Genomic DNA, 15,645 nt, shown 5'->3' on the forward strand with positions numbered 1-15,645 from the left:
CCCAGTTGTAGTTCAAAACCCGACAGACAGCACATTGTGGATTCCCCGACATGCCAAATTGGGGGAGGTATATTTATGTGAGGAACTCACTACTGTACAGTCCCAAGAGCAGGTAATTGAGAGTCCCCCATCCCAGGCCGAGATAGTTGCCTCCCAGTTAGATTTTTCGGAGTCTAGCGCCCCGGAAGCAGCTATCGACCGCGTTAAACAGTTAGTAGGACAATACAGTGGTGCGTTTAGCACCTCAGAGACGGACATAGGCCATAGTAGAATCGTGGAACACAAAATCCCCTTGGTGGACCCCACCCCCATAAACGAGAGATATAGGCGAATTCCTCCCGGTCAGTACGAGGAGGTGCGGAAGCATTTACAAGAGATGCAGGACGCAGGCGTAATTCGCGAATCTTATTCCCCATACGCAAGCCCAGTAGTGTTAGTACGCAAGAAAGACGGGTCCATGCGCTTTTGTATAGATTTTAGGAAACTCAATCAACGCACAGTTAGGGATTCCTATGCCCTGCCGCGGGTGGACGAGGTGCTGCAGATGATGGGGGGTGCCCGGTGGTTTAGCTCCCTTGACCTAAAGGCGGGATACTGGCAGATCGAAATAGCGGAGGAGGATAAATCCAAGACTGCCTTCGTTCTGCCACCCCCTTTTGGCCATTGGGAGTGTAACCGGATGCCCTTCGGACTCTGCAATGCCCCGTCGACCTTCCAAAGGGCTATGGAGAGGTGTCTAGGTGAGTTAAATCACACGTGCTGTGTTGTATACCTTGACGACATCATAGTTTTTGGTAGCACCTTAGAAGAACACACCGAGCGCTTTGGGCAAGGTCATTGACCGATTGGCCACCCATGGGTTCAAGCTGAAGCCCTCCAAATGTCACTTACTACAGTCGAAGGTTAGTTATTTGGGCCACGTGATTTCGGAGGAGGGCATAGCAACGGACCCTGGGAAAACGGCCGCCATCGATCAATGGCCTACCCCCACAAACGAACGCGAGCTGCGAGCTTTTTTAGGTTTGGCCGGCTATTATCGAAAGTTCGTGCCGAACTTTGCCCGCGTAGCGCGCCCATTGTACGAATTATTAGGGGGAACAGGGGGGAAGAAGGGAAAGAAGAGCATGAAACCACCCCCACCATGGACCTGGGGGGCACGGCAAGCGGAAGCGTTTCAAACATTAAAGGCCAAATTAACTTCTGCCCCAGTGTTGCAGTACCCGGATTTTTCCCAGCCCTTTATTTTACACACGGACGCGAGTAGGACCGGTTTAGGTGCCGCGTTATATCAGAAGGACAATCAAGGGAGGGAGCGCGTTATTGCGTACGGTAGCCGCGCAGTTAACAAGGGAGAGCGCAATTACCCCGCCCATAAGTTAGAGTTTTTAGCCCTTAAGTGGGCCGTTACGGAGAAGTTCCACGATTTTCTCTATGGTAACGAGACCCATGTGTACACCGACAACAACCCCCTGACCTATGTGTTGACCACTGCAAAGTTGGACGCGACCGGACACCGATGGTTGGCTGCTTTGGCAAATTATCAGTTGACCTTGACTTACAGAACAGGTAGGACTAACATCGACGCTGACATTCTGTCAAGGAACCCCCACCCCCAGACAGAGTCCCATAGTAAGGAGACAGAGGGTGATGTGGCACCCACAGTAGTTCAGTTAATCACCGCCGTGGCCCAGGGGCTAGGAGAAGCCCGAGAAACAGGTACCCCCTTAGTGGAAGTGGTAGGACATGACGGACTGGTACACGCCCCACCCCCCTCCCCAGATACGAATGACGCTGACCCCTTAGGTGGCCCCCTTGACTGGTGCAAGGAACAGCAGACCAACCCCCACATAAGTAGAGTAATTGATTTGAAATCGAGTGATAGGTTACCCCCAAGGAAAGAATTAAAGAGAGAAAGTCCAGAGGTACAATGTTTAATGAGAGAATGGGATAAATTAGAATTACGGGAGGGAGTACTCTATAGGAGAAGACTGGTAGATGGAAACACCCAATATCAGCTGGTATTGCCTGCAAGCCGACGGGAGTTTGTTTTAGATTTATTACATCCCAAACATGGTCATTTCGGTGTTGAGAAAACTCTGGATTTGGTCCGAAGTAGATTTTATTGGGTTCACATGGGGCAGGATGTGAAGCATTTTGTAGGAACATGTGAGCGGTGCGTGCGCAGGAAGGGCGCGCCGGCAGCGCAGAATACAGCCCCTTTGGTGAACATTAGAACCACACGCCCAATGGAATTAGTTTGTATGGATTTCCTTACAGTGGAAGAGGGTCAGGGCAGCTGCGGAAATATTTTGGTAATAACCGATCATTTCACTCGGTATGCCGTAGCCGTCCCGACTAAGAACCAAACAGCTACCACTACAGCAAAAGCACTGTATGAGCATTTTTTTCTCCCTTACGGTTTCCCCGAGCAGTTACATTCTGACCAAGGTCGCAATTTCGAATCCCAGACAATTAATGAATTATGTAAATTGGTCGGTGTAAAGAAAACTAGGACAACCCCCTACCACCCCCAGGGTAATGGCGCCTGCGAGCGCATGAACAGAACGCTGTTGGGAATGCTCTGCACTTTGCCTGAAGAGCAGAAACGGAATTGGAAAGCGCATGTGTCAACTCTCGTCCATGCATATAATTCTACCAAGCACGGGTCCACTGGACACTCCCCATTTTTCTTAATGTTTGGACGCCATCCAAGATTACCCGTAGATGCTTTGTTAGGGGCTAGGGAAGGAGAGGAGTTTATCTCCTCCGATGAGTACGTGGCGTGCCTCCGAGAAAGACTGGAACATGCTTACAAGCTTGCGGTGGAAACCGATCAGTTAGTCCAAGATAAGAATAAGAAAAGGTACGACGCTAACACTAGGGAGAATAAACTTGAAGTTGGGGATAGGGTATTAGTGCGTAACGTAGGGTTAAAGGGAAGACAGAAGCTAGCCGATAGGTGGGGTAGGGATGTACATGTTGTAGTGGGGCAGCCCAACGTAGATATACCGGTGTATCAAGTAAGATCAGAAACGGGGGGAAAGAGGATGCAAATGCTCCATAGGAATTTATTAATGCTTTGTAATTTCATTCCTATTAAGGTGACCCGGGCCGTCGGCCCCAAGCGAAAACAAAATGTCAGCTCCCCTCCCCCAAGTGAAATTGAAGTAGTAGAGGCTGAACCCCAGGATGTAGGGCTGGGTGAGGCAGTCGCTTGGCGTGTAGAGCCGAATGTCACCGGTGAAGGTAATCAAATAATTGACAATGAGTCGCAGGATAATGTTAGGGAGTTGGACCCATCCATTGATAATGTAACAACAGAGGCTAGGGAAGGAGATAGTAATGATAGGGACGAATGTATTGAATTGGAAGAGGTAGTAGATACCAAACCGTGTAACGAAGAAATTGAGGAACAAGTTGAAGCCCCAGGGGACGTGCCTGCCCCTCGGGACGAGCCAGAAGCCGCCTCGTTAGAGGAAGATCCTCCTTTGAGGAGATCACAAAGGTGCTCCCGCGCTCCCGAGAGGTTGGCGTATTCCCAAGTACAAAGAGGTATTGTACAACCAGTTATGGAGACCTTAAGTAGGTCCATTATTGTTCATGTTTTGTGTATAGTTTTGTTAGTGAAGTGCATTTTTGCTTTCTTATCTGTCACAGAAAGTATTGTTGTATTGGTTTTAGTGTTGCTTTGTAATGATAATGTAAGAAGAGTTACAAAGCGCTATATTGCCGAGTGTTTACGTTTCATTATGCTCCAATTGGAGGAAGATGCGGAGTCTCCACAGAGGGGACGCCCTAGAGAATAAGTGGAATTGTGATTTTCATAAATCGATACAGCAATTTCAAAATAGGCGAATGGCCCAAATTCAGCCTGCTGGCGTTGCTGTTTTATGCCTTGTGTTTTATAATGTAATGTTTAGATGATGTTGTGTTTTGCGCTTACGGAGCGGTCGGTTGATGTGCTATCTCTTTTAATCGATTTAGTCATCAAGCTGACGGAGTTGGAAGTAGGGATATAATTTTTTTTGTACCTTTGCAAGGACTAAGGAGATTTGTGCTGACAAGTCAATGTAGCAATTCTGAATAGGAAATTGGCCAATTTTAGCCTACCAGTTTGCTGCCCTTACGTTCGCATAGGGAATATTGTTAATTTGTTAATTACATGGATATGTGCCTTAGGGGCGGTCACCGATGTTCCATATCACATAATCGATTGGCCATCGAGTTGACGGTGTAGTGAAGGAGGATAGTAATTTTTTTGTAATGAAGCAACAATTAAGGAGATGTGCTTCGAAAAATTGATGTGATGTTATTATATAGGAAGGAGGGCCAGAATTTAGCCTACCCATTCATCGTTTTTAGTTGACGTTGTTTAATGTTGTGAATGATATTACGATGATTATGTGCTTATTTGATTGTATTCGCGAGCATCAACCAGTGCATGTATAATAGACGCAGCGGTAAGAGATTCGGGAAATGCTTTGGTTAATCATGTGGTTGCCTCTATATGGGAGGTTTCGTAGCCAGCATGCTGTGCCTCCGTTTGAATAGTGTATAATGTCATGAGTACTCAGCTTAGCAGTTATTGTGTTGTTGAAATTTATGTGGCATGTGGTTAGGGTTTAATGTTATGCATATAGTATTATGTTGTAAATATTTTGCGGACAGTGGCTGGCGACATGACAGTGTTGGTTCCCCACAAGCATTCCTGGTTAAAGGGTAGGGAAGGCAAGACCGGGCTGATGGGAAATGATGAGGACATCATTTTGTGAACAGGGGGGAAGATGTAACGAGCTGAAAATAGGGGGCTTCCAAATAGGATGGGTATTATAAAGAAAATAATAAAAATTTAGAAGGTCAGGAAGAAGATAGGGCAAAGCACAGGGTGAAGGAATAAAGGGAATAAAAGGGAAGGGAATAAGGTTCAGATAGCGGGCTTAGGGCATGGTAGGACATTGTAGGGAATCAGACAAAGGGAATAAAGAAGAAGGACATTTGATAGACATCAGGTGATTTTTAAGGGGATAAAGAAATAGATAGGACCGGCAGGATGTTAGGAGTATATGTTTAATAAGGAGAGGAGGCGTTTAACCAGAATATTTTGGTAGTGTGAGTTAAATTGGGAATCCTGCTGGAGGAGTAAGTTAAAGGGCTCGTAGCGAAGCTAGGTTTTGTTTTATAAATATTAGGAGGAAGGGAGAGTGTCAGGTTGGGTTCGAATCGCAGGTAGGTTACGCAGGTGAGAGGAGAGGGTCAAGTTGAGGACAGGTAAGCGGATTGGTCGAAAGAGGGTGTCAATAATCCAGGTGTGGGAAATTAATTAAAATGATTGGATAATGGAATTGTAGGAGGGATTTAAGGGTTAGTTTAAAAGGGCATGCATCGTAAGAAAAAGACAGATTTTGGGGATTTTGAGATTTTTAGATTTCAGGAGAATTTTTCACATTCGAGTTAGATTTCTGCAGACATTTCAAGACAATTTCCGGCACCCACTTTTGGGGGAAAATTCCGCCCAGATTTCCGCACACATTTTGGAGAGATTTCTGCGAGTAATTTTTGTGAGAACTTTTGCCCGGCTCGAGAGAGAACTCTGTCAGATATTCGAAGTTTAGCAAAGATGAAGTCCTCAGAGTAGCAGATTTGAAGATGTAGCCCGTTGGCATAATTTCCTTCTGAACGTTTGTGGGGAAAGACCGAGTTTGGCAACACACAGGTGGACTGAATTGAATTATAGTGGGGTGTCGTCCTGAACAATGATTGATTTTTGCCATACTATTTATTAATATATAGTGCCGTGGGCCGAACTTTGATTTCTGATGTGGGGAACGGCTTGCAATTCCGAATGACAATATAATTAGCGGAAAAATCGGAATCTGATTCGAATGGAACGCCTGTCCGTACCACTGTCCGACGAGTTGCCGTGTAAAAAGTGATTGTGAATTGTGCACAAACCCCACCCCTGATGCCCACTAATATCCCGATGAGGCCGAGGAGCAGGTGAAGCGAAGCCCAGACAGCCAGATCGACGCAGCCGCATACTAGCCGTCAGGGAGATGCTGCGACGAGCCGCCGGTGCGACGGAAGCGGTACGGGTCGAAGGCGACGAAGGCAGCCATCAGCAGAGTTACATGTAGTGCCAGCGAAAAGGACTGAGAGAAGGAAGGACTTCCGTACATGACTGCAGTTACCCACGGACAATTTCCCCTCCCAATTAACCCCCCCCCCCCCTTTTGCACTTGCACCCGAAGCAGTATGTAAGTACAATAACCGAGATGAGATTGTAATGCGCATGCCCAGTTAAATTGTGTAATAGTGTTTGAATCGCCAGTGTCAAGTAATCATTGATAGAAATTGATTGAACAAGAGGAGATTTTCCCCTTGAATAAAAGGCAGTTAATTTTATGAATTTGAAGTAACGTTTTCTTAATTTTTGTCCGTAACTTAATTTAATAAATTGCTGATGATGTGCCAGGTGTGTCTATTTATACGAGTGCACTAACCAAATCCCCTCGCGTCTTACAGTCCGGGCGCGAGCCCAGCCATCCCCTGCCGCTGGTATCCCCAGCCCAGGGCGGTGTGTTGGGTCGGGAGTAGAGGGTTATATATATATATATATATATATATATATATATATATATATATATATATATATATATATATATATAATTTATATATATATATATATATAATTTATATATATATATTTTTTTTTTTCACAGCTGTATATTGCTTGTATGTTGTATCTCATGTCAATGGGTAGGATCCAAATTGAATGTTAGGATGAGTACTAAAGTGTGTTTACAAGTGTGTTTCGAAAGTCTGGTTGAAGGCCTTTGAAGTGTTCGTACATCGTATTAAAAAAAAAATACTAGTAGTAGTACTTCATGGTATTGCTGAGTGCGGAAGTACTAAGTGCTTGTGACCGTTCGGCTCAAACTCGCACGCAAGTGTACTCAGTATAAGTTAGGTTGGTATCTTGCGAAATTATGGAATCTGCGAAATGATGTCTCAAGTGTTGTATGAAACGTATGAACCCGAGTACGTGTGGGAGAATTAAGTTTTTATCCAGACAGAATAATGAGGCTGTTTTTCATACAGTAGGCCTACTATTGTACAATGATGAATCGTCATTTCATTCTCATAATAAATATCATTATTCTCCCTTATATTCGCTATACGTGATCCCATTTCAAGCTTGTCGATCGGGAAGGGGGGGGGGGGGTCAGGGAGCAGGTGCCCCTCACGAAAGGTGGAGGGGACAAACATATAATTTTGACCCCCCATATAGAAATGGAAAATCCTTGCTGTTTTGGTTAAAAAAAAATCTCCAAATTTTTCACCCGATGCGTGTACCAGATGGTTGAATTTTAATTTATTGATTGATTGATTTTATTTCCGCAAAATAAAAATAAAAATATGTACATCAATTCTTATTGAATAATACAAAGAATCACAAAAGTACATGAAACTGCGGCTGGATAGCTCTACTCTAATTCAAAACACACAACGAAATCTCCCTTTTCTGGCCTGGCAGGATATAAAATCGAATAAAGAATTACTCTCAAAATGTAATCAAGAAGACATGGGTACTGTTTTTCTGAGACGAAGATGGATATGGACTGGGCATGTGGCAAAACTCAGGATATGCACTTACTAAAGGGAAAGACACCGCCGGCGCCACGTTTTCAAAAGTGTGTACGTGTGTGTGTGTGTGGGGGGGGGGGAGAGGGGCATTTCCGCGTTTCTTCAGCAGACAAAAAACAAACAAGCAAACAAACAAACAAACAAGCAAACAAACAAACAAACAAACAAACAAACAAACAAGGTCTTCAGCGCATGACCGGGCTCAAAGGTTAAGGTTTCATTCTATTTTCTTTTTTTTTTTCTACTAGTCTACCACCTAAGTTTCGAGGTATAAAAACAAAAAGTGTGTGTGTGTGGGGGGGGGGGGGGGGCGGGGGAACCACCCCCCCCCCCCCTTTCCGGTTCCCCCGCCCATGAAAGATGGGACGTCTCAAGAACACCTGGAGAAGAAGAATGGAGGAAGAATTAAAGGCCCTAAACGAGATCTCTCCAGAGAAATGGAGGATGTTCGTTGCTGCCCTCCCATGGCAATGGAGGCATACCAGACAGTAGGCCTTATTAACAAGCACAAGAAGTAAGTAAAGTAAGTATGGGCCTTAAAGTAAGTAAGGACGGAAACTTAAGTAAGTAAAGTAAGTATACCTATAACAAAACGCATCTAATTGAGTGGGTAAACTCTTAATACTTGAATCCAAATAAAACGACCAGTCAGCGGGGAGCCATAAATGGGTGGTTCGGTAACTCTTGAGGCCTGGGTGGGTTGATGAAACTGCACTTTCGGAGCATGCGCAAATAGAGGACGTATTTTCGCACTGATGATAATTTGTCAGACTCAAACCTAACCGCACAGTGTATCCGGTCTGCGTCTAGGAAGGAACAACGTGAAAATCTGGGGTGTTTTAATGTATTTTGCGATATATCGAGTTGGAAATGATGGTTGGCGTTTGATGGTGATATCAAGAGCAGGCAGTTTTCAAACCGTACAATTAATGGTAAGTATGATAAAATAAAGCAGCGAAGAATCGAGAAGTTCATGGATTGTCGCAGTGCAGCGCCTACGTACAGCAATGTGTGTCACTGGAGGGGAGGTACGGACACAGCCCTCCTCCTAGCTCCGCGCACCGGCTTGCCGCTCCGCTGTTGTTGTTCCATGTACAGTACCGCCTCCTGACTTTCATTGGGTGATTTTGGCCTGTGCTTTGGGTGTAATGACTTCATGCTAACCATGCATGGCCATGCTACAAGTACAGGTACTCATGCAGGTACTGTACAATACTAATAGCCAGTGTTCCTGCCCCAGCCCACTCGCTGCACGGCTGCTTCCTGATGAAAACGCAGGCCAACATAACTTTATTTTTGTTCATAATCATGCCGTGTAACTGTAGCAACTCCACTGTATGCTGCACAGTTCTGCTACGTACCAGTGACCACTTTTGCTACCCAACGTTAATAGACATGTTGCTATATCCTGTGCTATATCTTATCGATCATTGTCAAACCACAAGTACAGCAGTTGGTGTAAGGTAAATTTAAGTACGTAAACTTTATGTAAAGATAATGGTAGAATCCTATGGATATTTGGCCTTTGGGTGTCCAACACATCGACGCCCTACATGTACACTGTAGCATTAGGCCTAATCAAATGTTTTTGTATCAACAGATAGACAGGGTCTAACAGTTAGGTGACAGGTCCCTACTTAATAAAATATCTCACAATTTGCCTGAAATTTTATTCACGTGTAAAGAAAATACGGCAGCCTCTGAATTCACAGGTGCACATTGAAAATTCAATTTGCAGTACACGCTGCAAGAAAACTGCTTTAAACGCATAAGGTTATTTTGACGCGCTCATTTGCGCCCAATTTTGAAACCAACATCCAAACTCCCTCTTGACATGACAATACATTGTACGTGTGAAATGCACGTAATGCTTTTCCTATGTGTATTTATAGTCTATGCCATCATTGTTTTGCCGTTGATCTTGTTTATTATTGGGTTTTCCAGTAATATATTTGGACATTTTCGAATCCCCAATGAAGAATGCAAAAACCACTGCGCGTAGTCTCATCCATGAAAGTTCGTTCTTTACGTGCGAAGCTATAATTAGAGGGGTGTCGGTTTCAGTGTACAGTGTTGATGTGTTATATGAAACAGGGCCCGGCCAGGCCCGGTTTCATAAAGCTGTTCGTAAAGTTATGAACAACTTACGAGCGACTGGTTATCAGCTGGACCCCGTTGCAAGAAAGTTGCAATCAATTGCAAATAATTGCTAATTTTTAAACAACCATTCTGATTGGCTCAGGGTCTGCCTTATTAAGAAGACATGCATGCAACAATGATTTTGATTGGCCAGTGACAATCAGTTGCAAGTTGCGTTTAAACGCAAAGTTTCTTGCAACGGGGCCACTTCTGCAGATGTGCTATACTTATCAGAATTTCCATAATTCAGCACAAGAACTGATCACCAGTCACTCGTAAGTTGTTCGTAACTTTACGAATAGCTTTATGAAACACCCTGGAGTACTCATAGTACTGGGCTCGACTATGCATGGGGCTACCAAATTGCAATTGTTTAGCATGGGCATGTAAGCAGGGAGTGGTGTGGAAGCACTGAAAACACTTGACAAACAAGACCGGCAGGGTGTTTCATAAAGCTGTTTGTAAAGTTACGAACAGCTTTATGAAACACCCCCCAGGGCATTTGAAAAGTTTGTTTGACTATATGGTAAAGTTATCCCTGTGAAGAAACCAAGTTAAACCTCAATGATATACAAAGCATTATACTTTTGATAGTGCTAAGCATATTACTGTTAACCCGTTGAGGACGAGTCCCGAGTATACTCGGGTCTATGGGGAATGCGTGTTATAGCAAAATCAGTTGGTCCTCAACGGGTTAAAGTAGACTACAGGGCTTTTTACACTTGCAAATTTTTGCTTAGTCACGTACGAACGGTTGGGCTAAGGGGGGGGGGGGGGCCTTAGCTCCACCATTGGTACATTGTACCGGACTTTCCTTAGCCCACTTTCTGTTTACACTTGTTTTTGCCAAAGTGGGCTAGCCCCTCCGATAATCCCGTACTACATGTATCTGGCCCTGCAAGAAAGCAGGGTTAGCACCGCAATTGCGGTGCCAAGCAAGCGAGCGTAGACAGAACGAAGAAATAATCCGGGGCTAAGCGACGGAGATGAAGTCCGACACGCACTGACCAATCAGAAATGAGATAATCAAGTGCTGCCGGTGCGTGCGTGTACAGTGCACAGCGTAATCATGAATATTCATGTGGTTTGGAAAGTACAGGACTAAGAATACGAGTGTAAAAAGGTCAGTTTTCTCTTTAGCCCAGGACAAGAGCTTAGTATGGGACTACAGTGCACTCCCGTTATAACGAAATGCTCGGGACCGGCAGTTTTCTTTCGTTATAGGGCAAGTCCAAGATAACACGCGCGTTACGTATGGGACATTCAGAGACTTTTATGACCTGAAAAATAGTGTTAATGACTCTTGATCATATCAAACTTTATCATGGTGATTGATATATAGGAGAAGTATAATCATGCAAAAAATGGAGAAAACTGACCCTCACAATTATATTCTAGAAGAGAAAATATGTGCCGTTATGTATGGGACCAGAAAAATTTTGTTTTTTTGAACATTTTTTTCAACCTCAAAACTCTCTGAAAGTATTTCATTCTACAACTTGTAACTCACTGTGATGAAAGTCACAACACTCAAGATTATCATAGGTAAGTTTCGTGTCATTAGGTAAAAAGCTCTAATTACAGGTTCTAATTAAAGACAGACATGACGTGTTACGTATGGGACAGTTACGTATGGGACAGTTTGTCCCCCATTCATTTAGTGTGTGAAGAACCATGTTTATGGGTATTTTGCATAATTATTGAAGTAAAATCAGTTGAAACTACTCAAATACTGATCCAGATTGTCAAGGAAACAATATTCCCCAAATATTCACCATCCTAATCATATTCAATCATATTTTTATATTTTTATGACTAACCTGAGTATGCATGCCCTTTGTCCCCCATTCGTTTAGTGTGTGGAGAGACACATTTATGGGTATTTTGCAAAATAATTTTGCAAAATACCCATAAACAAATTTTTGCATAATTATTGAAATGGAATCAGTTGAAACTACTCAAATACTGATCCAGATTGACAAGGGAACAATATTCCCCAAATATTTACCATCATAATCATATTTTTTAAATCATATTCTATATTTTCATGACCAACCTGAGTATGGGGTATGCCCTATTTTTATCAGGATAGTTACTACTGAAAAATTGAATAGTTTAAAGTGTTTACTTCCATTGATGAAGGGCATTTTGCCATTTCGTTTCAATAAAAAACAACTTGACACAAGAAATATTAATTTTTATAAATAAGCAATACCTGCTGCGTGGAACCCCAGTGATCGAGTAGATATACAATGTATGATGTCTGTCTAGCAGTCAGGTCATTGATTCGAGTCACACCTCAGTATGTATACCCATGAATTTTGTCGTGGCTATTATTGAAACCTGAATAAGGACAATTTGTGTATCACTTGCAAGAAAAAAAAATCATTTTACTTTATATTCTTTTTAAATATTTATATCACAACCATTTCAAATTGGATCTCCATCACTAAACTTTGAATTCCTCTAGTCTTAGGATTGTATGCTCTTTAGTAATTCATATAATTGGTTTCCAATTACATGTATCTCATTAAATGTTGAAAACTGAATCCCCATTTCCACAAAAAACTATACCATCCCTTTAATGCTGTTTTTTCATTGTGTATTTTGCCATTTTCCCCTCCCCCTTTCTGAAAATTGTTCAGTCAAGTACATGTATTCTTTAAAGTGTCTATAACTCAAAAAGTAGCGACAATGTTGGGATGCTTTCTTCAGGATGATTGACCATTTGTGTACTGAGAGACCTTCCCAGCTAGCTACATGCATTTACATGCATTATGTATGAGGATGTCCCATACGTAACACATTTGTCCCATACGTAACATTATTTCAATGCCTTATAAAAAATATTCCTTTTACTGTTTTTTCTTTTTTCTGTGGTATTTAATTTCTCTAAACAATAAATTAGAACTTTCCAAAAGGGCATTAACATAACCTTAGCAATTTCAGAAAAAACCTAAAAAAATGACCTCAATTTGTTACGTATGGGACATCTCATGATAGGACACGAGCTAATTTGCATAATCATTTGCATAATCCCTAAATTTTCATACCAAGTTAAACTATTTGATGAACTTCTTATGTCCACATATTAATCAAATATAATTTGCTTTCCTTTGAATTAATATGAATTTTTATAAATGTCCCATACGTAACGCTGTGTTTCACATTTATGCAAATGAAGCCCTTGAAATTTGCATAAATTTACGTAATATAATTTTTTCCTCCATGGAAATCAAAACTTCAACTCATAAGATTCAAAATGATACCAAACATGTCAATATTGAGCAAAGATGAAATTTTGCCTTCTGAGGGGACCTTATCTTGGACTTGCCCTATAACGAAATTTCGTTATAACCGAACAAATACAATATATAACGAAAACAAGGAAACCACGTATACAAGCATATTCTGTTTGCGGAACACTCATCATACACTGGAAAGCTATGTGAAATGTGATGGGATAACTGTATTACAATAATAAACGCAAGTTCCCCTCAGAAACTATGCATGACACAAGGAGCGAACACACAGTGGTGTCAAGCGTTCACCCATGCAGAGACGCTATAAATGCTTGTTCCGCTACGTATTTTTCGAAAGCAATTTGCATTTCGTTATAACGGAGCACATTTCTTTTTTTTTCTTTGTCTGTGGCGCTCGGAAAAGACTTCGTTATAATGGAAATTTCGCTATCGAAACCGTGTTCGTTATAAGCAAATTTTGTACCATAGACTTTAATGGCGATAATTTTGGGACCTGAAGATTTACTTCGTTATAACGAAATTTCGTTATAACCGTGTTCGTTGTAACGGGAGTGCACTGTAATTGGTGAGTGAAAAAAGCTGACAAAATTGATATGGGATTATCGATAATCTTGGGTGAGAGAAAGTACGGGGTTAAGAAACACAAGTGTAAAAAGGGCTTTAATGTACGAGGAGTGCTCATCCTAAAGTGACATTATTATGATGAGGCGCTCTCAACTCTGTTCAAACCGTGCCCAGGGTGCCTTGAAGTGCGCCAAGTATTACGTTACCCCTTTTGAGGCTACAAAATTTTGTATTCATCATTTGGGAGCTTTCCTTAAATGCTCAATGAATCAATTGATAAAACTGTAGGGACCAACACCATGCCTGCGGCATTATATTTCACGTTCTGGCTGGTCACAGTTAGCTCTGGAAGTGGTATGGGGTGTGCCCTTTGCATACGAGCAGAACTCTAGGTCCTTATATTATTATTAACGGTAAAAGTTCATGTGCTTTGTAACATGGGAAAAGCATGTTGTAGACTAAATCTCAGAGTTTTCAGTGTTTATACAACTAATATTTGGTTGGCGATATTCACTGGTTTGCAGCACATGCGGCATGGGCAGCTCCTAATGACAGCTCCTCTTGATACATGCTGTACTTTTACAATGCAGCAGTGGCTACTTTTTGCTGGTATTTTTTGAACAGTTACATTTATCTGTAAGAGATCATGTTGCTACTTTTGGCTACACAATGATTTGTTTAAGAGAGGCATAATCAATGTTGTAAGCTTCAGTCCACCGAAGCTGGAAAATCCAGTCTGAAGATTTGTGTCATGACCTTGTAATAATTATGATTTAATTTACCACACCGATAGAAATAAATCCAAGTTACAGCCTTCCTCTTTCCAAGAGATTATTTTTCTCTCTCTCTTTATGAATTCTCTGTCTGAGGCGTTACGCGTTATTAAAGTTTTCTGTCTAGATATTTGTGATGCTACTTTTTGCTATGTTGATTCTGCATGTCTTCCATTACAATACATACACACACACACACACACACACACACTCACAAAAAAAAAACCAAGAAAACACACCTCACAAATAAACAAGCAACTAGTGAATAGCATAACGATGCAAATTGACAATAGATAGTAAGTCCCCATTGATGGCACACGTTTACATCAAAACTTTTCAGAGTGATTGTGAAGCCATCTACGAAAGACCATTAGTGCCACGGAGAAAAAAAAAACTACTATTTCTACTAATCTGTTTAAACAGATTATAATCTGTAATAACAGATTACGGTATTTCTACTAATCTGTTTAAACAGATTACGGTATTTCTTCTAATCTGTTTAAACAGATTATAATCTGTTATAACAGATTACAGTATTTCTTCTAATCTGTTTAAACAGATTACATTATTTCAACTAATCTGTTTAAACAGATTATAATCTGTTATAACAGATTACAGTATTTCTTCTAATCTGTTTAAACAGATTACATTATTTCAACTAATCTGTTTAAACAGATTATAATCTGTTATAACAGATTACGGTATTTCTACTAATCTGTTTAAACAGATTACGGTATTTCTTCTAATCTGTTTAAACAGATTATAATCTGTTATAACAGATTACGGTATTTCTACTAATCTGTTTAAACAGATTACGGTATTTCCACTAATCTGTTTAAACAGATTATAGTAATTCAACTAATCTGTTCAAACAGATTATAATCTGTTATAACAGATTACGGTATTTCTTCTAATCTGTTTAAACAGATTACGGTATTTCCTCTAATCTGTTTAAACAGATTATAATCTGTAATAACAGATTACGGTAATTCTACTAATCTGTTATAACAGATTATAATCTGTAATAACAGATTACGGTATTTCTACTAATCTGTTTAAACAGATTACGGTATTTCTTCTAATCTGTTTAAACAGATTAGTAGAAATACCGTAATCTGTTTAAACAGATTAGAAGAAATACCGTAATCTGTTTGAACAGATTAGTTGAATTACTATAATCTGTTTAAACAGATTAGTAGAATTACCGTAATCTGTTATTACAGATTATAATCTGTTTAAACAGATTAGAAGAAATACCGTAA

At 41.2% G+C, this 15,645-nt stretch overlaps 1 protein-coding gene across 1 annotated transcript in view; it reads left to right on the forward strand.

Annotated features, from left to right (window-relative positions):
* The first annotated feature begins 8,466 nt into the window (after positions 1-8,466).
* The window catches only part of LOC140235656 (phosphatidylinositol 4-phosphate 3-kinase C2 domain-containing subunit beta-like), a 45,885-nt gene continuing 38,706 nt past the window's right edge, over positions 8,467-15,645 (forward strand). Inside the window, exon 1 of the mRNA XM_072315665.1 lies at positions 8,467-8,576. The gene's annotated coding sequence lies outside the window, so the exon portion shown is untranslated. The remainder of the gene's footprint in view (positions 8,577-15,645) is intronic.

This window comes from Diadema setosum, chromosome 12, assembly GCF_964275005.1.
Source record: "Diadema setosum chromosome 12, eeDiaSeto1, whole genome shotgun sequence".
Classification (NCBI taxonomy): domain Eukaryota; kingdom Metazoa; phylum Echinodermata; class Echinoidea; order Diadematoida; family Diadematidae; genus Diadema; species Diadema setosum.